At 50.9% G+C, this 26,758-nt stretch overlaps 2 long non-coding RNA genes across 5 annotated transcripts; both read right to left on the reverse strand.

Moving 5' to 3' along the window:
* Positions 1–1,109: 1,109 nt before the first annotated feature.
* Positions 1,110–6,061, reverse strand: LOC122442325. The gene is made up of 3 exons (XR_006269635.1): positions 5,987–6,061; positions 1,828–1,941; positions 1,110–1,228 (listed from the first exon to the last, which is right to left on the reverse strand). It is a non-coding gene; the product is annotated as an uncharacterized LOC122442325 (long non-coding RNA).
* A 3,068-nt stretch (positions 6,062–9,129) lies between these two features.
* Positions 9,130–26,079, reverse strand: LOC122437296. Of its 4 annotated transcripts, XR_006268217.1 has the most exons (7): positions 24,179–24,264; positions 17,057–17,125; positions 15,455–15,662; positions 13,141–13,248; positions 12,882–12,983; positions 12,604–12,713; positions 9,130–12,261 (listed from the first exon to the last, which is right to left on the reverse strand). It is a non-coding gene; the product is annotated as an uncharacterized LOC122437296 (long non-coding RNA). The 4 variants fall into 4 exon arrangements; XR_006268216.1 differs by lacking the exon at positions 24,179–24,264 and adding an exon at positions 25,950–26,079 and having other exon boundaries at positions 9,130–12,713; XR_006268215.1 differs by having other exon boundaries at positions 9,130–12,713; positions 24,242–24,316.
* Positions 26,080–26,758: the final 679 nt, after the last annotated feature.

Here is a 26,758-nt window from a genome sequence, read left to right on the forward strand (position 1 = left end):
TTTCTGACCCATTCCCCATCTTCACCACTCCTGCCCACGTGGGCTTCTACCATTTTCCACGAGCCTATAGACTTACTCCTAGTCAGTTCCCACCCCCTCCACCTCCCCTACAATCTTGCCACCCAGTGATGTTCCCCTGCACAGACCTGTTCCCCTGTGGAGCCCTCAGTGATTCCAACTTGAGCGCATTTGCTGCCAAATCCTTAGCCTGGCACCCAACACCCTTCACCATCTGACCTTGACTAACTTTCCCGCTCCTTCTCCCATCTACATCCTGCACCCTGACTGGGTCACATGGAGCCCCAAGCCCCATGGGCTCTTTCATACCTCCATTTCCTCAACCTGGAAGCCTCTGCCTCCTTACCCCCACCCTGCTACCCGCAACCCAGTTAAAATGTCAACTCCAGGCAGAACCCCCACTGCCCTTCCTGGCCACATGGGTCCTCCTCCTCCATTTTACTCTCAACTCCTCTGTCGAGCACCCCACCTGGGGTCTGGTTACAGGTCCTTTGCCCTCCCAGGTCTGAGGATTCTGAGGGCTAAGAAACAGCCTACACCTGGCACAGTCCATTGCATACAGCAGGTGCTCAATAAATGTTACTTCTTTGTCCTCCTGGTAGACCCATCAAGGAAAAAGGCAGATCTCCTTGTGATAGAGAGGACCCAGCAGTGGCATCTCAAACACACCTGCAGGGCAGGTTCACCTGATCACAGGCAGGACCACATTCCTGCCTGATAGAAAAAACCATCCAGTTTAGAGGAAAAACCTCTTTTAAATAGATTCATTTGAAAATCCTCACGATGTAAGGTTGGAAAATTTTTAAAAGATTAAAAATAGATTCAACTTTCTTCAATAGTAACAACTCAAAGGGAGAAATAAAGTATTGTTCATCATCAGATAACCTTTTCAATATTTTTAAAAAGTAATAGAGAACCACATTGTTATTGTTGCTCAGTCACTAAGTCGTGTCCAGCTCTTTGTGATCCCATGGACTGCAGCACACCAGGCTTCCCCGTCCTTCACCATCTCCCAGAGTTTGCTCAAAGTCATGTCCATTGAGTCGGTGATGCCATCCAGCCATCTCATCCTCTGTCACTCCCTTCTCCTCCTGCCCTCAATCTTTCCCAGCATCAGGGTCTTTTCCAATGAATCAGCTCTTCACATCAGGTGGTCAAAGTACTGGAGCTTCAGCTTCAGCATAGAGAACCACACGGTTCCTGTATAAGACTAATTCACAGCACAGGTCTCCTGAAGTCCAGGAAATGAACTGGAATTGTTTGGTAAGCACCACAGAGGAGGGTAAGTGAGCTGGACTACAGCTGGAGAGGGGACATCAGACACGGGGCAGCCGAGGTCCTAGCCAGAGGGTGGGAAAGAGGGGGTACAAGGGAGGAGAGGGGACAACCCAGGGCGACTGACCTGGCAGGTCTGAGAGCTAAGGATTCAGGGTCTGCGAGGTGCTAGTTGACAAATACACAGCAGTATCTGAGAAAATCTAATTGGATCAGATTGGGCTTCCCAGATGGCTCAGAGGTGAAGAATCAACCTGCCAACGCAGGAGATGCAGGAGATCCCTGGGTTGAGAAGATCCCCGAGAGAAGGAAAAGGTAACCCACTCCAGTATTCTTGCCTGGAAAAAGTCCCATGGACAGAGAAACCTAGTGGTCTATAGTCCACAGGGTGCAAAGAGTCAGCCACGACTGAGCAACTAAGCATGAAGCACACACGAGTTTGATCAGATCAGAGAATACTGAAAACACGCAGCAAGGGGACCATAAGATGTTGTGTGTGGGACTTCCCTGGTAGTCCAGGGGTTAAGAACTCACCTTCTAATACAGGGGAGGAAGGTTCGATCCCTGGTCAGGGAACTAAGATCCCACATGCCACCGGGTGACTAAGCTCGCACACCGCAATGAAGGCCCAATGCACCCAAATAAATACTAAAAAAAAAAGAAAAAAGATGTTGTGTGTGATGCAGGTAAGAGGGGGAAGGGGGAAGGCCTAGGTGGAAACTAGGACTCACAGGTGATTGAGACTCAGAAATGCAGTTGATGTTGTCGTGCTATTTTTATGCTTATAAAATTAAAAACTAAAACTGAGGGCAATCTCAATAGAACCATTGTGAGATCAGCCTGCAAGACACTGAGAGGCCTGAACGGGGTGAGGGACTTGGGTGCCGACGTGCATATGCTAGTCGGACAGAGAGGGGGGACTTTGCAAAAAGTGGACCACCAGGTCGAGGCAACTGGGTAGATGCCGGGGGAGGTGGAGCGGGAACCAGTGGGTTGGACGTGGCCTTCAATGACCAGCTTCCTCATTCCTGGTGATTCAGATCATGCCTGCCAAGTGGTAGGTAGTTGGCAGCTTCTCCTGCAATGCCCAACACTGCTGAATAACAGAGTGAATGAGTTTTGAACTGGTGCTTTGGGAGTGATGGGGAGAGCCTCTCCAGGTGGTCTACTCCCCGGGCAAAGGCTGGCTGCCAGGGGCTGGTTCCCAGAGCATCCTCCTGGCTCAGATGCCGTTGACGTCCACAGTGGGGCATCTCCGCACAAGGCTTGCTCCCCTTTTGGACATGCTGGGGGCTCAGGGGTGTTCTGTGGGCCTCCCAAGAGTACAAAACAACCAGAGGGAGGGTGAAACAGTTCTGAACTAAAGCAGGGGCTGTAAGGAGCCACCGCTCTATGGGATCCAACCCTCGGAAATCTCTCCTGTATTTTTTTCCAGGACCAAAGGGAGCTGGTGTGATAAATGACAAGTCTGTCTCAGGAAGCTCAGGCCCACCCAGCATCCAGGTGGCCACATCCCAGGGGGATGAGAATTATCATACACCTCATTTGCATCACGGTTTTTAATTTACCAAAGTGCTTCCCCATCTTCATTTCTTCTTCCCTACAATCCTTTAAGTACCAGAGACAGAGACTTAACCTTCCTTTCTGTGTGTAAAGCTCAACCACTTCATTATGTAGATTGTCAAGTCATTGTGAAGGAAAACTGAGGCCCAAGAATGTTAGAAAAACTGCCCAAGGGGCCAGAGTCCGAGCAGAGACTGAATGGGTGGTTTGTATCTTCTAGGTCAGGGCATTTCTTAGACAATACTGCCTCCTGGAAGAGGTGCTTAATAGACAGTGGCTAATATGATGACGGTGATGACAATGATGGTATGTATCAGATTCATGTTTTATAAGTTTGCAATAAATGATGAGAGTTTCCCAGATTACTCACTGGGTAAAGAGTCTGCCTGCAATTCAGGAGACATAAAAGACCCAGGTTTGATCCCTGGTTTGGGAAGATTCCCTGGAAAAGAGCATGGAAACCCACTCCAATATTCTTGCCTGGAGAATCCCATGGACAGAGGAGCCTGTTGGGCTATAGTCCATGCAATCACAGAGTCAGAACTGACTGAGCGACTAAGCATGCAATATATGTTAGAATCAACATTAATGATGAAACTAGAGAGGAGATCAGGGACCAGACTGAAGAGGAGCTTGGATACGAAGGTTAAGAGTTTCAACTTTTCCCAGAAGAATTGGGGAACCAGGCTGTTTCCAGCAAGGAGTGTGTTGGTGTTCCCCCCCTCAACTCCCAGCACCCCCCCCCCCAAAAAAAGATACATCCATGTCCTAATCCCAGGGAATCTATGAAGGTGACCTCATTCAGATAAAGGGTTTTTGCAGATGCGATTAACTTGAAATCTTGTTTTGTTTGTTTTTTTTTTTTTCTGGTGGGACCTAAATGCAATCACAAGTGTCCTATAAAAGGGGCTGAGAGAGATGAGAGAGACAGAAGATGAGGCCATGTGATGACGGAGACAGAAACTGGAGGGATGCAACCACAGGCCAGGGAATCAGAAACCAAAAAAAGCAAGAAAGATCGTGCTCTCAAGGCCCTGAGAGAGAGAGCACAGCCCAGCCAATGCCAGACTCCAGGCCTCCAGAACCAACAGAGAATAAATCTCTGCTATTTATCCCCCCAAGCCTGTGCTAGGCTATCACAGCGGCCACAGGGGATTGATATGCGGTGCCCCATGCCACACCCAGGGAGACGGGCTCCATTTAATTCTCCGTTCCCTTCACAGGCCGGTCGGGCATGGCTTGTCAGCTAGGCTAGGACCGGAGAGCAGGCCCGAGGGAGCCGTGCCCAGGTTCCTGCCGTTGGTGAGCACAGAGGCTCGGCCAGGGCCCAGGTGTCCTCCCCTATCGCAGGTCTCCCTCGCCAAGCTCTAGAAGGCCCGGCACCCTAACTCAGGACTGTGCCCCCACCTGCTTTTGCTCCTTAACACAGACCCCACTCCTGGGGACCTAAAGATATTTCCACCTGCTTTTTGAATCAGTTCAATAAAGACTTAAAAGAAATCTCGCCTTAACTCAGAATCCACTTAAAAAAAAAAAAAAGCAGGGTGAGTTGGGAGACAGACCCCAAACTGTAGGAACAGACCTCCTTTTCTCTGGCTGTGGTGACTGGTCACCCCTCAGAGGCCACGACTGAGCCCCGGGGGGGGGGGGTCTGGGGAGCCCTCAAGGATTGCTCTCATCCTCAGGTTACCCTCTGAGGAGGTCAGACCCAAATCTCTCTGGTCTTCAGTTTACTCATCTGCAAAATGGGATGGTTTTAGTGACTACTTCCCAGGGCTATTAGGAAGGATTAAGCTGACGAGAAAATATGTGCCATGTGTTCAGTGAGATGCCTGGGCAAGTCAAGATCTTCCTGGGTGATGGGCATGGCATGAGGTTGGGGGTGGAGATGGGGATGGGGAACAAAACCATGTGATGAGAGTGGGCAGCACTCCCAGGAGGCCATGCAGCTTGTTTGGCGGCTTGAGTACTCAATAGGAAGGCATCAACTCTCCAGCCTTTCCAAGTGGGGCAGGCTTGCTCTGAGCCAGGCCGGTGTCCACAATGCCCAGGGCTCCAGGACCCTGCCCACCACCCTCCAGGAGAGGCCGCGCCACGTCACTGGCCAGGGAAATCCTCGGGGCACGTTCATCCCAGGGGCACGTTCATCCCAGGGGCACCGCCAGCCCTGCCCACCTTTTCTGGCTCCAGGAACACGGCCTGGCCAGCCCCCTCCCTGTGTGTGTCATCCAAATTAATTGTCTTTGTTAGGGTAATCGTGCAAGTGTCCCTCTGATTCCTCCTCATGCAGCAGATTCCTGTGTGTTGCTAAAAATACAAACGCATGACTCACAGCTTCTGAGGACCATAAAGGAGAGAGAACACTGCATGGCCTTTCTGCGCCTTGGAGTCAGGCCAGGGTACCAGCTGGGGCGGAGGGGGCTGAGCACAAGTACTGCGCTTGCGCCAGCTGCAGAAGGCAGAAAGAGGAGGGGTCCAGGCAGCCCGGAGCTCCGAGCTGTCCACAGCTGGGTGGTTCTGTCTTCAGGGCCTGACACCACGGCTGTTAAGAAAACTTTTGGCCTCGTTTCTTTGAGCTCTTCATCCGCTCTGCTGTTTGGAGCGTTAGCTTGAGAAAGGTTAAGATCCCAAGATCCTGGTTCTTGTTCGTGGCCTTTTGTATCCACCTCCCACCTGCTCACACCTGCCCTTCAGAGGCAGCGAGTGGTTCCCATGTGCGTGACCAGGTGTGCCCGCCGTCTCCGGGCCTCCATGGGCTTGCACCAGCAGAGAGCGAGCCCTCGCTCCCCGGCGCTGTCTTGGGAACGTCTTCCATGTTCTGCGAGGCTGACCTTCATTTGCTTTGGGGACAGACCTCGGGGGGCCAAGAGGCAGCATCTCATGACCTTGAAGAGATGGGACTTTGGAATCAAAGACACTCTCTCTCTAGCAACTTCTGCTTCCTCCTCATCCAATCAGGGCATTAGCAGATGCCCCCACCCTCACTCTCAAGGGTGAAGTGATAGGATTATGGGAGAGCAAATATGCAAAGCCCTGGCCCAGAGAAAGGCTCCATACACATCCCCACTGATCCGCGGGTAGTGGTACTCTTACCATCTTCATTGCTCCCACATGCAGGGCCCACACTTACCCCATCCTCACCTCACATCTGGATCTTCAGGGCTCTCCTTCCTGCGTGCCTCGGCCTCTGAGTCACAGACAGTTGGCTGAAAAGCAAACGCTGTCAGTCCCTGACCCTGGGAAGCAGCTGCTGAAGAAAAGAAAGCCTTCAGGAGAATTTCCTTGGCAGCCAAGGCCCTCCGATGAATCAGGGGTCTTTGATTACTTTATTCCAGGCAACCTTCTGGGTCATCTCCCGTTCCCCTCCAGGGTGGGGACAGAGCCTGCAGGAAGGGGCACGCAGGAGAGGTAAAGGGGAGAGGAGACAGGTTTGGGCTCAGAAATAAGAGGCTGACAATCCCTACCAGGCTCCCAGGGAAATCAGAATTGCCGTGGCTGGAGTTGAAGAGCCAGACATCCTTTCCCACGTCTGAAGCCCTTCACAGCGGCCACCACCTCCTTCTCCCTGAGGCAAGGGTGATACTAGGGCCTGCCTCTACACCAGCCCCCTGGAACCCTCCACCTCCAAGTGGGCAGAAGTAAATGTGACTGGCATCAGGTGAGAACTGGCTGCCAGGGCTCCATCCATGCCAGCTCCACTGTATTCTGCACCTTGTTCAGTATCTACACAGAACAGGACAGCCAGATGCCTGGTCCCCGGGGCTCTACAGCCCGACACTTTCAAACATACTGGGAAATGTTTAAATGTAGCTGTTAGCAGCAAACCACATTAAACAGCAAAACAACCCAGCTGGAGATCTGGTTGAGGGCACTTTGTACCCTCCCCCACCTCAACACCACCACATGTACCCTCTTTGTAAGCTCTGGTTGCAGCCACACTGATCCACAGGTAGCTAACTTTCCTGCAGCCAAGCCCATAATGAAAACTTGGAGGGCAAAAGTCCTTTTCATGTTGAACACCGATTGAACCAGAAAGTATTAGATTCTATCAGATCAGTCCCCAAATTGGCTACTACTGGTCTACCTTGGGAGTAATGTGAGATTTTTTTTTTTAATTATTAAGATGGTAGACCATTTGAATTTCATCTTCATTATATTCCTGGCCAAGATAAGTTTTGTCTTCTTGCCCGTCTGGGGTAGATTATTGTCCAGAACAGCCCTGGCTTGCTCACGCCTGCCTGTAGCTATGCCCCCAGCCCCTGCATTGCTGGTTCTGAGCCTGGTCATGTGACTGGCTTTACCAGTGTGAGGACAGCAAGCATGACACCATGGAGGCTTGGAAGGTGCTTGTGCACTTTGGACCCCTGAGACCAGAGGGCAGAGGCTGGGACTCACCTCCTGGGGGATGAGAGGTCACATGGAGCAGAGATGGGAGGCCTCGGCCGGGATCCCTGGACAAGCGGCCTGCCAGCTGCCACAAGGTGAGTAAGGTGGTCCTAGAACCCCCAGCCTCACTCCAATCATCAGCTGACCACTCAGTCAGCTAAACCTGCCCAGAAAAGAACTACCAGCTAACCCATGGAAACCCAAGAAATCATAGGCACTTAATTTAGGGACAGTTTATGATGGATACAACTTTCCAAACTCTGAGCATCATGAGGTGCTGGAAGGCAAAAATGTCTTGGATCAATATGCATTTCCATGCCTGAAACAGTACATTATGGAGAAAACGCAACAGGGGTTGCATGGAAAATGCACATACACACAAACACAACTCACACGCATGCAACAGGCATGCACACAGACAGACACGTCTCATGCATTTATCTTCTACATGAACTGTGGACATGTGAATTTCAAGTATTGCTCCTGCGACTTTCCTGGTGGAAATTTTCACTATAGGTACCACACCTGGCAGCCAGGTCAGTGGGCATGGCTGCCCTGCATTCTCTGGTCACTCTCAACACTGCCTGGGACATACCCCCACCACGGCTGGTACTCCAGCATCACAGGTGAAGGTTCATCACCACGTTCTTGACTAACTGGGCAGTGGGACCTACAGGAGAGTCACTGGAGAAGGCGATTGAGGTCTTGCAGGGCAAGAGACCAAGTCACTCCTTGACAACCCTTCCAGGAGTAGAATTTAGGGGGTCCTAGGCTATCTGCGGGGATCACCACTTTCCACAAGTTAAGACTTACCCCTGACTGTTTTGCCCTAAGAGCCCATGTGCACTTAGGTGTGACTGGAGTTTCTCCCTACAGAGGGAGCAGTCTTTTGAACAATCTAAATTGTTCTCTGAGCCTGAGAAATAGATGACCTCCCTTGTAGTTCAGTCAGTAAAGAATCTGACTGCAGTGCAGGAGACCAGGTTCTATTCCTGGGCCAGGAAGATCCCCTGGAGAAGGAAATGGCAACCCATTCCAGTATTCTTGCTGGGAGAATCCCATGGACAGAAGAGCCTAGCATGCTACAGTCCTTGAGGCTGCAAAGAGCAGGATACGACTGAGCAACTAAACAACAGCAGCAGCAGAGTTTATGGGGTCCAAGGTCAGGTGTTCTCAGAGCATCCCAGCACTTAGAGCTGCCTTGCACAGACAGGCTGGCGAGACAGGAGCCCGCCTGCGGTTGGGTCTCCTGCCAGGATTCCCGCCGCAACTCCAACCCCTCAGCCTCCAGCCTGCTGTCCAGTCCCACGGCAACCTCCCTGCCACCCTGGGAGTACCCAGACCAAAAGTCACCCTACTCCTCTCTCAGCCCAAGCCCAACCCAATTCCCCGGGAAATGCTCAAAAACACTGAGCTTAATAAAGTGCTGCCCACGGGGACTATCATGGACCACTTTAGGAAGACAAATTGCTCTAAGTTTTATGAGGGCAATCTGACAACATACATAAAATTTTCAAGTGGCCATATCTGTTGACATAGCACTTTTCCAAGTTAACCTCAAGTATAGAAAATTTAAGAATGCTTATTTCAGGGTTATTTGTAATAGCTAAAGAAATTGTGAGTGGCTGATCTATACAACACAAGCTCAAATATTCAGGGAACCAAAAGCAAAGGCACACCAAAAAAAGGTATTTTATTTTTGAGGAGGGGGAGAAGAGAGAGGCCAATTAGAATATCTCCTTTTTAGGGTTAGAATAGCATACTCAAATTGATCACCTACTGTGAATATATCCTGGTCCTGTCACATGACTTGTAGGATCCTAGAGAGAGTCAATTCCTAGGTAGGTTGATAAGAAGTCCAGGGTTCCTGAAGAGGAGAAAGGGATCCCGAGCCCTCAAAAAGGAGAAAGGGGCCTGGGACTCTCAAGGAGAAAAGGACAAAGGTTCTTTTCTACATTGCTTTGTCTTAGTCAATGTAACAATTGAGGACATATTTCTCCTTAACAAGAACCTTCTTACTAATCCTTTCATCTTAAAATGCATTTTATGGGAGCCGGTCTGGTAAGGTCTGTCTATTGTTCATTCTAATCTTGTTAATTTAAGATGTATGTTGGGGGAGTGGGTCTGAAAAAAATGTATAAAGCCTTGAAAAGACTAGTGAGGGGGGCATTCTCCGTCCCCCTTCCGTGTCCATGTCAGAAGCTTCCTCTGTCCCTTTTCTTACTTTAATAAAACTCTGCTACTCAAAAGCTATTGAGTGATCAAGCCTGGTCCCCGGTCCCAAAGCTAAATCTTCTTCAGAGATCACGAATCTGACACGACTGTGGAAGTCTAACCACTGGACTGCCAAGGAATTCCTTACTTTCTTAATTAAGTTAGATCTTTTGAAACATCTTCTGTGAAATAATAATTTAGAAATATGACTTTTTTCCCATCCATGTATTTTGTACAATAGTCTCTTCCTCTTCACCTTCAGCCTGTGTCATCACCACCACATCTTCTTTTGGGTCATCGAACAATTTTCAGGAGGCATCATTCCACTGGAAATTTCATCCCAGGCCACAGGGGCCCATTCACTTAATATGAGGACAGTGTTTCATTGTGTTTTGTTTGATTCATTCATCCTGTCGGGCATATTCCCAGTTTTCACAAGGTAACCTCTTATTGTATTGCATTCTAAATTGATATTTAAAGTCTTGTTTGCAACAGCATTGATTGAAGTCTAATAGATCAAATACAACATAATTCCTGTGTTTAAAAACTCTTGCTTTATACTAAATTACACAGAATAAATGTCTATCAAGGAGGGATTCCCTTCATCAGTGAGGCACCTCTATGCAATGGAAGACTACACAACCTTTCAAAAGGATATGATAGATCTCGAACATCTGCAATATATTTCTGAATGAAGAGAGCACACTGTGGAACAAGATGTTCAGAAAGATCCTATTTTTAAATACATTTATGTGTTAGTAATTGCATTAAATGTTATAAATTGAAATAGATCATATTAAAAGTTATTATCAAGGCAAGTAGGATAGTAAAAGCACTCACTTTTCTGAATTGCTGGCACTGCCTGGGGAGTAGGAAAAGTATTATATTTCCTTTATATTAATGTATAATAAACCAAGGAAGAATGTTGCAACTTCTAGTAGGATAACTATGAAAAGAACAGTAAGAGAGTTTAACTAATAAGCTTATGATGAAGGAAATGAAATAATAGCATTTACTTGATTAATCCAATAGAAAACAAGAAAGGAAATAACAGGGAATGCAGAATAGGTGGGACAAGTAAAAACCCCAGGGTACCATGGTAGATTTAAACCCTAACAAATCAGTAATAAGAATAAATGCAAATGAATTGACTACTCCAATTGAAAGACAAAGATTGTCCTTTAAAAAAAAAATCAAACTATACAGCTTCCTGTAATATCACAAAGTGTTGAAAGTAAAAGGTTGAAAAACAGGACAGGTTTATTTCTGGCTCACGAGATTACCCTGGGAGGACTGGGTGCCTTCCAGGGCGTGGCTCAGCCTTGCCCCTCCTCTGCGCTGGTGAGGCTCACACAGGCAATTCAGCGCCCCCTTCAGGATGTGGCAGGCATCACCCTGCTCACGTTCCTCACAGAGCACGTCACAGGGCCTCGACCACCTCAAGGGGCTGAGAGGAGCATCAACCACACACTCGGAAGGAAAAGACTCTACCACACACACACACACAGTGAGGAACACACAGTAGGACACAAGGGAGTGCAGAGGGCCACCGTGGGGCACAGCCTTCTGACTCAGACCTCCATCCCCTGAGAGGGTCCTCCGGATGGCTGGTCGTCCTACTGTGCGTGCGTGCGTGCGAAAGTCAGAGACAGAGACACACATCTGTAAAGTTGACTCCTACAATCAGCAGAACTCCACCCGGTCTGCTGGCCAGGTGTTGGTTGCCACCAGGTCCAAGGAGGCTCCCTTCTGAGGCTTCATTCAACCTTGTTGGCTGGAACTAGGTCACAGGTAAAAATGAGTCATGGGCCAGAGAAGCAGACGACGCAGGAAGCGGAGGGGAGTAGAGCTTCCAGGCCTCAGTGACCCACGGCAGCTCAGCACTCCCTAGTGCTGAGGGACTCTAGCTGCCCCAGCCATGTCCTTTCAAACCCAGCCTCCTTCTCCTGGCTGAACTCTTCTCCACGCTGTCCGAGCAGATGGCTAATCCAGTGGTGGGAAGGCAGTACCCACAGGCCAAGATCATGCCTTCAGCCAAGTACAGTCTTGTCTATTGCTTCCTTCCATGGCCAAACACTTCCCTGTGGCCAATCTCCAGCGAATGTCCTTGCGGGCCACAAGGGTCAGGGTGAGCTTGTAAACGGGCTGGTGGAACTGGACTCCATGCTTGCTCCTCCTGTCTGTTGGTCTTGGGGCCTCACTTGGTCCAATTTTACTCAGGTTATCACCAGGGCTTTCAAATGTGGATGCTTCAGCCTAGGGTGTTTTGGTCTAATGCACCTATGGAAGATTCCAGGTGCTTTGGAACCTCAGAAAAGTCCACCAGGCAGTAGGATGTATACATCAGAAGCTCAGAAGGAAAGCTTGGCCTCAAGATATAGACATAGAGACCATCTCAGTTATCTGTGACCAGCCACTCCAAATGTGGTATAAAACAGCCACTGTATCATGCACAGTGGTGGAGCAGGACCTCAGATGGAAAGCAGTGCAGATGGCTTGTGTCTGTTCTGCAAGGTCTGAAACCTCAGCTGGAAAGACTCAGAATATGGGGGCGATCTGAATGATTGGAGCTGAGATTCACTGAAAGTACCTCCCTGGCACCTGGACTGAATGCCTCAGCAGAGCTGGTCCATCTGAGCACCTACCTCTCGGGCCTCCGTGGGCCTTCGGTCTCCCACAGATGGTGACGGAGTTCCAAGAAGGATGTCCCAAGAGAGTGTCTGAAAGTGACTATTCCAAGGGACCAGATGGAGGCTGCTTGGCCTCTTCTGACCTTGTCTCAAGTCATGTGATCCACAGGATCTACTGGTAACAAGGGAGTCACGCAGGCCAGAGTCATTCTGGGGTCATTGCGGGGAGGGGAATGAGACCCTGGCCCTCAGTGGAGGGGGGGTGGCAGGATCACGCAGCCAGAGACAGTGGGAGAGGCAGGGGAGATGTGGATATGGCTGGGGTGACGTGGCCCCAGGTGTCATCAGCCCCTGGTGGGATTTGGAATCATGGAACTGACACATAAAATGAGAAGAGTGTCGTGCAGGGCAGAGGGAAAGAAACCACGTGGGAGACAGGGAGACGCATGGCAGGGAAGGAAGGCCCCTGGTGGACAGTGTCGCCAGCACACGCCCAGCGGCGAGGCTTCCCGCTCACCTGCTACAGCCGGACCAGCAATCTCTGTGCCGACTTCTCAGTTCCCTGCCAGTTGGGAGGAGACTTGGACAAACTCCAGGAGATGGTGAGGGACAGGGAGGCCTGGCATGCTGCCATCCATGGGGTTACAAAGAGTTGGACACGACTTAGCAACGGAAAAACATCAACAACATGGGAAGGAGTTCTGAAAGTTTAAGGTGTGACCCTTTTCCATTGTTCCCACTGAATGTCCTTGAAGTTACAGTCAGAGCTGGGGGGACAGGGAAGGAAGGGCTCACCGATGTGGATGAAGTACTGAACAGAGAGTCTGCAGGTGGGCATCCATCTGAGCTCCGACACTGAGCACCTCGGCAGAGCCGCCTCTGCTGATCCCGCTGCCTCTGTTGAAGTAAGGACCCAGCTGGAGGTCCTCAGAGCCTCTACAGCCTCGGGAGAATCCTCACCCCTTGCTTCCATCTGCTCTCACCTGCACACACGTACACACACACACACACACTCTCTCTCTCTCTTCCAGACAGACATGACGGTGGCTCTTACTCCATAGGCTTGGGAGCTTTCCCAGATCAAATGACAAGAGATGAAAAGCATGGGCTTGATTCTTCCTCATCCAGTTCCCACTTTTATTGGAGCCCAGGATCCTTCAGGCTGTGGAGAGGGAGGCAGACACTGATGAAATCTCACATAGAAGCAGCAGCCAGAAACATCCCACTCCAGGGAGCCACTCTCTTCCAGGGACGAGTCACCGGAATTCCCCGCTTGGAGGAGGGAGGTTAAGGCGAGGCCACCTCACATCGGAGGAGTGTGGAGAGTGTCCTGCGCTCCCACACAGGGATCACACCTGCCTGGCATCTCCCCCAGTGGACTGGTACACATCTCTGTGTACCAGTCAATTATTTGGGGCCAGCCTCAGTTCCCACATCTGTAAAATGGGAATTGTAACATCATAAAACTTCCAAGGCTTTTTTCAGAACATCCCAGGGCAGTGCTCATGACAGCATTTGTAAATCATGAATGCGTGCATTGTAAAAATATTGTATTTTTTTAAATGATGTTTTGTGTTCATGGGAAGGGCAAAACAACAGATTCTGGGAACTGTGGGTATGAGCTCAGAACATCTCTGAGCAGGACATGAAAGCGATTCCTGTGGCCCCGGGACCAGGGCAGCAGTGTGAGGGATTGGTGGATGGCGAGGCCGCAGCACAGCCTCTGCCTGGCCCGACCCCATAGGGCTCTGCAGCAGCCAGCAAGCCAGAGCTGGTCCCTCGCCTCCTGCCTTCCCCTCCAAATGGTTTCCAGGAAAGGCACTGTTGCCATGGGAACACATGTCCAATTATTCTACTTGCAGAAAATCACTCATCAGCCAACTTGGCTGGAACATACTCCTTTCTGCAGAGCAAACCTGCATCTTGTTTTTTCACCTCCGCCATGACCAGCTCTTTGAGCAAAGAAATGGAGAAGCAGGCCAGAGGACTCAGGCCACAAGAGAGATGGTCTTCTGGGCAGAGAAGACAGAGGGTACGAGAGAGAAGCAGGCCCTTTAGTAAAGCGCAGGCAGGCTCCCAGGTCTGCAGGGTGGTACACAAGCTGGAGGCAGAGGGATGGCAGGTGGGCAAGGACTGGGACCATCGATCACCACCAACCAGTATTACTGAGCACTCACTCTGAGCCAGGCTCTGCTAGATGCTGAGCAGAAATGGATGCTTCCAACATCTCTTTATGCCTTCAGTGGGTGGGGATTCAGAGTCCAGAGGAGGGCAGAGACTGGTGAGCAGATCGATCACAACAAGTGATCAGGACACAACAGAATGTTTAGAGTAGTCAGGAGTAGACCAGAAGGTGAAAGAATGGAAGGTAAATGACAGGCTGGGTTTTGATGTATGAATAGGAGTTTGCCAAACAGACTAGGTATGTGGGTGTGTGCTCTGGGCAGAGGAGACATGATTAAGTAGTGGACTCCTGGAGCAACAAAGTGCATTCTGAGAGCCAGTGGTTGAGGCTGCCCCAGTGGGGTGCTCGGATAGGGAGGGAAGGGGGAAGAGGAGGGCAGGATTAGAGGCTGGAAGCCACATGTGCCCCCGCAAGGAGTGTGGCCTTCAGCCTGCAGTGCAGCTGGAAGAACTCAGTCAGATTCGCATTGGGCAGAGGCAGGCAGGACAGAGAGGAGGATGGGAGCCTGGAAGACCAGCCAGAAGGCGGGGCCACCGTCCAGGGAGGAGGCCCAACGGGAGTCAGCACAAAAGGAACAAAGGAGGATCTGCAGGTCGGGGGCACGGAGCAAGGGTGGAGCCCAGGACCAGAGCTCCGCCCAGTTCTCAGCTCTGGGAGACAAAGTTTGGAGGTGGCCTTAACCAGATGAGAATAGTGGAGAGGTGGGGCTGGGGGAAGGAACAAGATCAGATGGGGTCACGCTGAACAGGAGGCAGTGAGGTGTCGACAGCCTGAGTTCAAGTCCCAGGCTCTGCTTAGTGGCCATCTGTGCAGCCCTAGGCCAATCACTGACCCTCGTCTCTGTAAGATGACCCCCACTTCCTTGGGTTCTCATGAGGACTCACTGAGGTCAGCCCCAATGGTGGGTGTTAAGTACCTGAGGATGCAGCAGCTCTGAGCCCGTCACCCCAGGGGTTCCGGGTCAGGGTACTCCTGCAGACGCTGCCATGCACAGCCCCCTCGGAGTTCAGTAAAGAAGCTGGTCCCCTGCTCACCCAGCCACCTGACACTTTGCACCCGGAAACAGCTGTCCTCCCAGATAGTGTCCTCTGAAGCCCACCGACCTGCCATTTCCAGCCTTCCAGCCCCACCTTGTCACTTGGAACATACTGACTGGGCCTTCATCCTCGGTTTGGGGTCCTACCTGCCCAGAGGGTCGTGACTTGTCTCCCAGCTGGCATACTCGGTAGACGCTGTGTGTTCGTGTGTCGCCCCTTCTACCGAGGACCTCCTGGCTCTTGGGATGGAGCAGTCAGGCCTCTGGATCTTGTGTCTTGGAAATGTCCAAGAAGATGACTTACCTTGACTACCTTCACCCACAGCACCTCTCAGCAAGACACACCACTAGCTCCCTGCAAGCAAAGCAATAACAAGGGGATCTGGCATGGAGGGCTTTCCAAAGTGCTTCCCCCTTCTTAGGACAGAGCCTGCCCATCAGAGACCCTTGGTAAATGTGTTAGCAGAAGAGTTAATGAATAATCATACAACTGCTTCTCTAAGGCAGCCTCCATTCTCCCTAGTGGCCAGAGTTCATCTGCAAGGAATTGAGTGTGTGTCTGAGCAGGAAGTCCCCAGCTGAGACCGGATAGGGCCACCTGGCCATTGCAGAGCAAAGGGGAATAGCTGGCATGCAGGACCAAGCAGGATGAGTCCAGGGAGCAGGCACAACCAAGGCTGGTAGCTGCTGGCAGGGGGAAGGAACTGGGGAGAAAGACGGCATAAAGATTAAAGCACAATCTTGACCCCAAGGAGCAGAGGAGGGGCTGAGGCAGCAGGACCCTTCAGCTGGGGCAGATGGCCCAGGGTCACTCCCGTAGGGCGATTGGTCAGTGCTCTAGGGAGCATTTGACTGGAGCTCTGTGGGGGCTGTCCCCACCCTGATTCTAGTACAGCTGGGCTCCTCTGGGCAGCAAAAGCTGACTTCTACAGTCCAGAAGTTCCTAAGTCCTCAGACTGTCTGGGACCTTCTCTATCTGCACCTCCCTCCTCCCAGGACGAGGACATCATTGCTGGCCTCTTGGGGCCTTTCCTTGGTGGCACCTGCTGGGATGACCACTGGTTCTCCAGCTAGGGGACTTCCAGGGCCTCAGACACTCCACGCACACCCCACCCCAACTTGCCGGACCACACAGCAGTCTCCTCGAGACTTATCCTGGGAGGGAGGAGGAAGTCATCAACTTTGGGCTTTACAGAACCATGATTGAAAACCTCCACTATAGCCAAGTGACCTTGGACAAGTCAGGCTCCCAGGACTGAGGTTTCCTGTCTATTCCGTGGAGGAGATGACATCTGCCCTCCGGAGCCCCAACATACCCACCGCAGGGAAAGGAAATCAGGAGCAGACAAGCTGGGAGCACCGTACATGGGGCTTCCCTGTCCCCGCCCCCATTGCCTCCTTCCACCCTGCTCTGTGGTCTACAGAGCTCGCCTTCTGAACCAAAATTTAGAACATGCGACTTTACAAAGGATTGTCGTCCTCTTGTTTCAACACACAAAGGAGTCCAGACTGATTCCTTGGACAGACACGTGCATCAGTGACACCCTGACCCCAGGGGCCAGCCCTCCTGCCTCACCTGTTACCTGGGCCGTGACCCCAACACCTGATCCTTGTCACAGAGACATCCATTGGCCTGGACGTCATGGCTCAGCCCTGAGTCAGGCAAACAACAGCCCCTGGAGGGGAACCAGGCCCCACCCCTACCCCAGAAGCAAAATGATGCAAAAAATAAGGCCATCAAACACTCACCAGACCCTCCAGGTGGAGCCGCACAGGGGCTGACACCAAGCAGGTCCTGGGGATCCGTTACAAATTACTCTATTTGGGAAAAAAAAAATGGTGGGAGGAATCATCACAAAGGAAAGGCTCATTTTTCTATGTTTTTTTAGGGCAAAGCTCTCAGCTCTGCAGAACCGTCCCAATTTCCTCCTGCTTTTATCAAAAAGGTGGGTTCTTTTGGTCCCCTGCGAAGTACGTGGCAACATTATCTGGATATCTACTCCCTTCCAAAGAGAAAAAAATCTCTTCCTGTCTAAAACAATAAAAAGGTGGGTAATTAGCGTGTAACGGTTAATGGATAATTTTAGACGGGTGAGCCGAGTTCATAACATCATTCTGAATAGATTTACTTTTAACTGAACTCTCTTTTTTTCCCCTCCTTTCTTCTGCGATAATTTTTTTTGTTGTAACTGTAATTAGCTTAATTGAGATCTTCCCTAACGAAAACAAAGAAGAACGTGTGCAGGAGAACTGGATTCTGGGGAAGCCGCACGGCTAGCAGCACCCTCTTTCCCCAGGCAACCTCCAGGTCCCCCGGGGGACCACCCTCTGCCACTGGTGGCTTCTGCCCTCCGTCTGCCAGCTGAGCAGGCAGGTAGGCTGTTGCATGTCTAGTTGTCTTCATTCATTTATTCCCCTTCTTCCAGAACCACAAAAGCCCAAGAGCTCTGGATTTTTATTCCTACTCACTACCATTACCCAGGGTAATGACTCTGAGCACAAAGCCCAGAAAGAGAAGGCTGCCGGCAGGTCCCGCCCTCTGAGTGTTAGCATCAGACCTCGAAGGAGAGGGGCAAAGGTGAGTTGACAACAAAGGAAGGCCCCCCACCCCCACCTCCACCCCCCGCCCCGACCTGTGCAGCCAGGAGTTCTGGTTCTGGGACTCTGCCCCCGCCCACCTTACTCTGGGCAAGAGCCAGTCCTCTGCCTCCAGGCAGCTCCTAACACTTGGCCACTTGATTCTGACTGGGCAGCGGCCCAGGTCTCATCGCCCGAGTTCCTGACCACAGCTCCCACGCTGCCGACTCCGCTTCCCTCAAGGCCCTGACCTCTGGGTTTCTGCCCCAACCCCCAAGCTGCTCACGGGCCCCCGATTCTTGGAGGCATCTTCCATTCAATGGACAGGACCCTGAACTTTCCCTGACACCCCTTGGACTGCTCCAGTCTCTTCCTCTGGCAAACGCAGGGATGTGGGGTGTTTGGAAGTGTTCCCGCAGACCTGTCTGGGTGGCTCCCGGGCAGGAGGTCTGGCCCACATCTCTGAGGACTTCCCAGGCCAGACATCTACACGGGTCTTTCGAGTGACAGTTGAGAGCAACTGTGCAAAGGCATAAAGTAAATGCCCGGGAAGGTCAGAGAGAGGACATTGGTCCACGGGACAGGCAGCCCCAGCAGGTTCCAGAGACGTGGTCAGGAATGAGCTGTAGGACATACCTTACATGTGTACCACCCACGGATCTAAGGTCCTAAATGTGCCAAACGCAGCGAGGACAGTGGGATGTCAAGTTCCCACTCAAACAAATGTTTCTCCCCCAACACTGGGGGGTAGGGGCTGTCCCGGCGACCTCAGCTCCCTGCCTTACCAGCATGGGCCCAGCTGCCTCTTCCCCAGGTCACCAGGACCTTTGCCATGATGGCCAGTCCCTGGGAGACAACAGTGACCTTCAGAAAATGACCACCATGGTTAAGGCCACGATGTAGCCATTCATGTGGTGGGCAGGCCCCAGGTCAACAGAGGACACAGGCCAACAGCAGAAGCAGCAGCAGTTGGCAGGCCAGAAGCCATCTCCTGAAGGACTAGTCCAGAGGGCCTCGGGGGCACCTCTCTCTCCAGCCAGGCCCCACCCCTCCAAACAGGTCCCTCCCCTCCAGCCAGGCCCCGCCCCTCCAGATAGGTCCCTCCCCTCCAGACAGGTCCCTCCCCTCCAGCCAAGCCCCGCCCCTCAGCTAGGCCCCTCCCTTCTCCTTGCCCACAGAGCTTTCCTCCCAGGAGGGCCGAGCTGCTCTGGGGAGGAAACTCCACCCAGATTTTTCATTGTTTTTACAGAAAAGTTGGTTTCTGCCAAAAGGGAAAAATTAAAATGGGAACAGACTTTCTCCGCCCCTACCCCCACCCCCAGCCTCTGGGAATCGTTATGCTCTTCATGAAACCCTGTGGCCGGGTCTGGCCGGCCACCAATCCTGGGCCTGGCGAGTTCTCTCTCCTCACTGACTGAGGAAGGCTTCCCCTGCCTGGGAGGCCCAGGCCCCTTCGCTGTCTGGATCAAAGGCAAAAAAAAAAAGAAGCAGGACCATCAGGAGGGTCCTGAGTGGGCGGGGCGGGAGCACCACTGGCAGAGAGAGCAACAGGCAGGCAGGGACCCCTGCAGACCCTGGTCATCTCAGGGAGACCACTGCCACTCTGGAGGCACAAGTCAGGGTTCCAATTTCAAAAGCGCATCTGTGAGTTTCTGTAGCTCCCCAGCCCTGATCATGAAGCACAGCTCTCTCCTTCCGAAAGTCTTCCTCTCATTCCTTGTTGAGATCCACCAGATCCTGACTCCCAGAGGCCACCCGCTCAGCCACCAGCTCACCTTCAAGCCCGCTGAGCTATGGGCAGCTTATATTCCCTTTCCCGGTTCCTCTGACTCACACAGTCTTGGGTTGAGGGGGGCACCCTGCTCTCAGAGGCAGGCCCTCTTCTGCCCCTCCTCCCCACCTGAGGAAGTCCAAGGGTAGCCAGGTCTGCGTTCCTGCCCCAGCCAGAGCCCGGGCCTCCCAGCCCCTAACAGTCAGGTACTCTGTCGTCTGTCCCAGGCAGGCAATGTCTTTAAACAATGAATCAGGGAGGTCAGGTGAAAGGCACCTGGGCCAGCAGGCTTGGAAATAATGCTGCCTTCATACACGACAGGAGAGAACAGAAGACCTCCACCACTTCCCGCCTCCTCCGGAGAACTCCAAGGATGAGAGAGACAGAGGCTGGCATCCAGGCTTTACCTGAGGGCAATGGAGGTGGGAAGGGTCCACGGAGGTCCGCCCACATCCCTGCAGCCCTTTCCATCTCTGGGCTCACTGACCTAACATCCCACCGCCAGCAGGCCAAGGGGTCTCCTTCCCAGCCCTAGGACCACAGAGCCAAAAGACCAGGGAGTTCACACCTTCTCCCCACCAAAGCAGCTGCAATGAAAACCCAGAAAGTTTTGGTGGGGACACAGCCCAGGCCCCTTGCTCTGTGGGGAGGTGACCTCTGTTCCACACTGTCTCTCAAGAACCTACCGCCCTACCAGTGCTCCCGAGGGCCACCCCCCTTTTATACCCCTGGACTCAAGTCCTTGCTTTAGGGTCTGCATGGAGGGCTCCAAAATAAGTTGGGGGCACAGGCAAAGCCACAAGCACCCCTTTCCCTGTTCCTAGTCACACACATCACACAAATAAGGGTACAGGCCAGCGGTCAGTGCAGCCCGAGTCAACAGTGCAGTAGGGCTGCCTGAGAAAGCTTGTAACATTGCAGTCATCCTTGGGCACAGAAACACAAAAAATTGTGTCCAGTGAAATGTAGCTGAATATCTAGTGGAATCCTGGAGGAGGGCATGACAACCCACTCCAGTATTCTTGCCTGGAGAATCCCATGGACAGAGGAGCCTGGTGGGCTGCAGTCCATGGGGGTCGCGAAGAGTCAGACGTGACTGAGCGACCAAGCACAGCACATCTAGTGGAATGCAGCTGACCACTGCCATGTGGATGGTGACCAGTTTTGCATATTTCCACATTTGCTTTAGCCTTCCTGATGTGAGGTTCTTGGAATCAGTTCTAATATCATACCAGTTCTAACGTCAGACATCATACGGTGTTTTCATTCATTAATGAGTTAAACAAAATTTTTGGCACGTATCCCTTGTGAATTGGTGTGAGAGTCATGGTCTTACCTTTTACCAAAAAAAAAAAACAAACCTGTAACTGGCTTTTGGGGGGAGACACAATTCAGCTCATAACATATGGTCTGTGCATTTTGTCTCCATAAAGCTGTTTTTCTTTAGGAGTGAAGGTTCCCTACAGCTTTTGCCAAAGAAGGGGATCCGACTCCTCTCCAAGGGAGGCCACCATTGAACCCCCTCCTTATTTCTCTAGATGCTGAATCAGAGGGTGACTCTCAGCTTCCCTACCCCACAGCAGGCAGACCAGGTGGCAGGCAGGAATCTAACCAACAGATCTTCAACCCAGTGGGGCAGGGGGATCCGGTGGGGCTGGAACATCTCCAGAAGTCACAGCCCATGGCAAGGTGACAGGTATCTCTCCAAACATCCACAGAAGAGCTAATCAAGCCTGTTGATGTTTACTGAACATTCGGGGCTTCCCTGGTGGCTAATACAGTAAAGAATCTGCCTGCAATGCAGGAAACCCAGATTCTATCCCTGGGTCAGGAAGATCCCCTGGAGGAAGGCATGGCAACCCACTCCAGTGTCCACGCCTAGAGAATTTCATGGACAGAGGAACCTGGCGGGCTACAGTCCCTGGGGTCACAAAGAACTGGACACAACTGAGAGACTAACAATTTCACTTTTTTTCACATGGGAAGTACAGGAGAAGAAAATATAGCAAGTCAACTACCAGAGCCTCACCCAATGGGGGCACCAAGGGGGTTTCAGCCCTGACCTCAGACAGCTCACAACCTGGCCAGCAACTCCCCACACAAGCCTGAAAGGCTGGCTGTGCCCCAGACCATGAGTATGGGTGGGATGCTGGGGTATGCTGGGTGGCAGACATCCTACACCCTCTCCTCTTCCTGGTGCCCCAAGGGCTCCACAGAGATGGCTTGAATGTGGAGCAGAGCCGTGGGGGATGGGCTTCCCCAGCACCAGGCGTCCGGGCGAGACAAGCCCCAGAGGGCTCTGCTCCCTCTCCAAAAATGTCTCACCCATCATGCCGCTTGTCAGAGCCTGCAGCCCCCTTGTGACGCCCCCGCGTGACGCACAAGGTGGGTGATGGCTTCAAGACTTGGGCTGTCTCTCCTTTTCTTATGAGTCACTCTCCTTGGCATATGTCTTGGGCTCAGGCACCTTCAAAGCCCTCCATGGATATTAACTAATTAGTGTAAATACTGGAATGCGGAGATTACCTATTAGCAGGTTGCTGTTGGTATTAGATCATTAAAGGTGATGAAAACCCTCCCTGAGCACTCCTCCAGGACTCAGCTCCAACTTTTTCCCCTGCAAGTCTGATCTCGGGGCTGAGAAGAGCATAATGAGGTAGATTTCGAGTGGGTGAGAAACAGTAGCTCCTTCTGTCCCCTACAGCAGACTCGACGACCGTGGATGCTCAAGAGGAAATCTTGGCCTGCACCATGGGAGGCGAAAGATGCAGACCTGTTTGTGAGGGTCCCTGGGTGTCCAGGCAATCTATGGCCTCCAGAGTGTCCACATGTCAGCACTCAGCTGGTGCCAGGGAGGATCCTCATCCTTGGAGCCTCCAGAAGGACAGCCGTGGGGCAGAGCGGGTCATGGGAGCCCATGGTTTCTGAGTTCTGCTGGGATACTGACCAGATCAGTAGCCCTAGAAAGTCACTTCATTCATTCACTTAGCAAATTCCCCAAGGCATTAAAAACAGAGATTCTCAGTTGACAGTAAAAGCAAAGGCAGCAAAAGCAAAAATCAGCAGGTGGGACTATATTCTGCTAAAAAGCTTCTACACAGCAAGGGAAGCCATTTGCAAAAAGAAAAGGCAACCTATTACATGGAAGAAAATATTTGTAAACCATCCATCTGATAAGGGGTTAATATCCAAAATACAGAAATAACTAAAACAACTCAACAGCAAAAAAACCAAACCGATTAAAAAATGGACAAAGGATCTGAATAGACATTTTCCAAAGAAGACATACAGGTGGCCAACAGGTACATGAAAAGATGCTCCAAGATGTTATTAACCAAGGAAAATACAAAGCAAAACCACAGTTAGATACCACCTCACACCTGTTAGGATGACAACCATCAAAAAGATAAGAAATAACGAGAGTTGGTGAGGATGTGGAGAAAGGGGAACCCTTGTGCACTGTTTGTGGGAATGTAAATTGGTACAGCCACTGTACCAATGTGGAAAACCATGTGAAGCCTCCTCAGAAAACTAAAAATAGAACTACCCTATAATCCAGCAATTCTACTCCTGGGTATTTTTCCAAAAAAATAAAAATAAACGGCATTAACCCCAAAAGATACCTGTACCCCGTGTTCATTGCAATGTTATTTATAATAGCCAAAATATGTAAACAACCTAAGTGCCCACCAACAGAAGAGTGGATAAAGAAATTGTGAGATACACACACACAATGAAGTATTATGCAGCCGTTAAAAAGAATGTAATCTTGTCATTTGCAACAACATAGATGGAACTTGAGGGCATTATGCCATCATGCTAAGTGAAATAAATCAGACAAGAGAAAGACCAAAAAAGAAAAAAAAGCCTATAGTTACAGAGAACAGACTGGAGGTTGCTAGAGGTCATGAAGGGCAAGATGAGTGAGAGGACTTAAAACATACAAGCTTCTACTTATAAAATAATTAAGTCACATATAATATACAGTATGGCAACTATGGTTAACACTACTAGATAGTTAATAATACTGGGAGTTGTTAAGAAAGTAAATCATAAAAGTTCTCATCGCAGGAAAAAAATTCTGTAACCATGTACAGCGATGGAGGTGAGCTAGATGTACCATGATGATCATTTCACAGAGTATACAAATCCTTACTCAATGTGTTGTACACCTGAAACTTATATAATGTTATATGTCAATTATTCCTCAATTAAAAAGCAAGCCCCAATATTCTTATCTCATCAGCTAGTCCTGGCACTGTCACTTTCTACATTTATCCAAAATTGACCACTTCTCATCATCCCCAGGCAGTCACTACGGTTCGAGACAACTAGGTCAGCACAGTAGCATCCAAACAGGTCCCCTTGCCCCTGCTCCCAACACACACACACACACACACACACACACACACACACCCCACACACACACACACACACCATGTGGCAGTCAGCACAGCAGTCTCTTTGTAGCTCCCAACCCTGCAGAGTAAGAGCCAAACCCTTACAGCCCCCACCTCACTTACTCCCACCATCCTCCTCGGCGCCCTTGGCCACACCTGGCGCATCCGGTCTCAAAGCCACAGTACCTGCTGCTCCGGGGCCCCGAGCCCTCCTCCCACAGACATCAGAGGGGTGCACTTCCTCCCTTTCCCTAAGTGGCTCTGCCCAACCTCATGTCTACACAGGGGTTGGCAAACTTTTCCCATAAAAGGCCAGATAGCAGATAGTTTCTCCTTTGGGAGCCGTAATCTTTGTGGCAACCACTCAACTCCAAAGCAGTCACAGGCAACATGCAAGGGAAGGAGTGTGGCTGAGTTCAAATAAGTTCAAATAAAACTTTATTTATAAACACGGGCTACAGTGAGCCAGATGTGGCCCAAGGCTGGTCTTAAAAGAACAACCCCCACCATTCTCTCATCTCTCCCTCTGCTACCCATCACCACATGTTGTTCAGTCGCTCAGTCGTGTCCTACTCTTTGCAACCCCATGGACTGCAGCATGCCAGGCTTCCTTGTCCTTCACTGTCTCCCAGAGTTTGGTCAAACTTATGTCCATTGATTTGGTGATCACCACGTGATGACACATGAATTGTCCACATCTTCATTATCTGCGTCCCCTGCAGCATTGATGCCACCAACACAAGGCCTCTATTTTGTTCATTGCTGCGTCTCTAAATCCCAAGACAGTGCCTGGCACATAATAGATACTTGATATAACAAAAATAGATAAATTAAATAGTCACAAACTGTTAAAATTTTAAAGAAAGTAACAGAAAGTCATAGCTAACATATAGATAAATATAGATAAGTAGAGTATACACACACACACACACACACACACACACACACACACAGTGCTTAAATGCTAAGGCAATAAGGAAGCGGAGTGAAGGAAAGGTTAAGTAACTTACTAAAGATCACAGACCTGAAAATAACACAGCCAAACAGACCCAGTTTCAGAGCCTGTGTCTCAACCCCTTTCCTGTGAAGTGAGGAGGTGGGAATAGAATTGCATCCCCATCTCTCGAGGCAGACACCGTCCTTGATGACAGCCAGGTCCTCCAGGCAGCTGCCACCCACAGATCACACGGATCTGCGAATGCATCTCTCCCATTTACCTGGAAAAGGTCACCAGAGCAGTCTCAACCCCTCACCCAGCCTGGATCACACAGGCAAGCGTCTGATTACTCCCCAAGGTCTTCTTCTTCTGCCTCAATCTCCTGAAAAGTCACGAAGACTTCAACTTAGGAACAGAAAAGAGTTCAGGCACCTTTTAAAACAAATCTGCCCTGAATGTGAACTGGCAGTGTTAATATTACCTATGACTTGCTGCAAAGGGTGGTGAGTAAATGGGAGAAGGTATCACCCTCCAAAATCCTGGCAAGAAAACCAGTCTGTGTCTCTCAGTTACTGCTCTCTCCATCTTTCTCTTTGTCTTTTTACCCAGGAACCAGTCCCTGGTAGCCTCCTATGTTCATGAAGGTGACTCTTAACCCCTTCCATCTGCCTGATGCTGGGATGGAGGTGGGGGGGCAGCCCTCATTAACTTCGGGGAAGCAATTCACCAGTTTCAATAAAGATCCCAGAATCACTATCTCTGGGGCCAGTCTCTCTATCAAGAGATGAGGGGGCCAGGTAGGACTAGCAGGGCCTTGAGACCAGCTCCCGCAGGCTCTCAACAAGAAGCTCCATACCAGCCTTATTTGGAAGGGAAACTCTCCAAGTCTCCAAGCCCCGTGAGTCACCCAGCAGGAATGCCTGTGACATTTCATAACAAATAATAACAATGCCTTACCTCCCTGGGCCTCCTAACAGGCTGTCACATTAGCTCATTCGACCTGCAGAAACCTGTGAGTGGGCAGGTCTAATATTTTATCGATAAGGTGCACAGAGCGCAGACAGCCTGACCCGACATCCAAGCTGAGCCGAACGATCCAGGCTTCCGGCTCGTACCCCGGGGCAGCTCAGACACTTCCTCCCCGCAGGCCAGGCCTCCCGCTTCTCTGATGCATGAACCAGCGCTGAGGCAACAATGACCGAAGTCCAGGTGCCCTCGAGCCCGTGCTCCGCAACAAGGGAAGCTACCGCAATGAGAAGCCTGCACACTTAGAGAGTAGCCCCTACTCGTCACAGCTAGAGAAAGCCCGTGTGCAGCCACAAAGACCCAGTGCAACCAGAAATAAAAATTAATTAATTGAAAAATAACACACTTCCTGGACCAGAAGAATAAAATAAATGGACCAAAAACCTTACCTAGAAGTTGTTGTGCTGTGTATGCTTAGTCGCTCAGTTGTGTCCGACTCTTTGCAACCCCATGGACTGTAGCCCGCCAGGCTCCTCTGTCCACGGGGATTCTCCAGGCAAGAGTACTGGTGTGGATTGCCATGCCCTCCTTCAGGGGGTCTTTCCACCCAGGGAATCGAACCCAGGTCCTCCGCATCGCAGACTGAAATTTTACCAACTGAGCCACCAGGGAAGCCCAAGAATACTGGAGTGGGTAGTCTATCCCTTCTCCAGGGGATCTTCCAGACCCAGGAATCGAACCGGCATCTCCTGCATGGCAGGCAGATTGTTTACCAGCTAAGCTACCGAGATGTACTAAAA

The sequence above is a fragment of the Cervus canadensis genome, chromosome 1, assembly GCF_019320065.1.
Source record: "Cervus canadensis isolate Bull #8, Minnesota chromosome 1, ASM1932006v1, whole genome shotgun sequence".
Classification (NCBI taxonomy): Eukaryota; Metazoa; Chordata; class Mammalia; order Artiodactyla; family Cervidae; genus Cervus; species Cervus canadensis.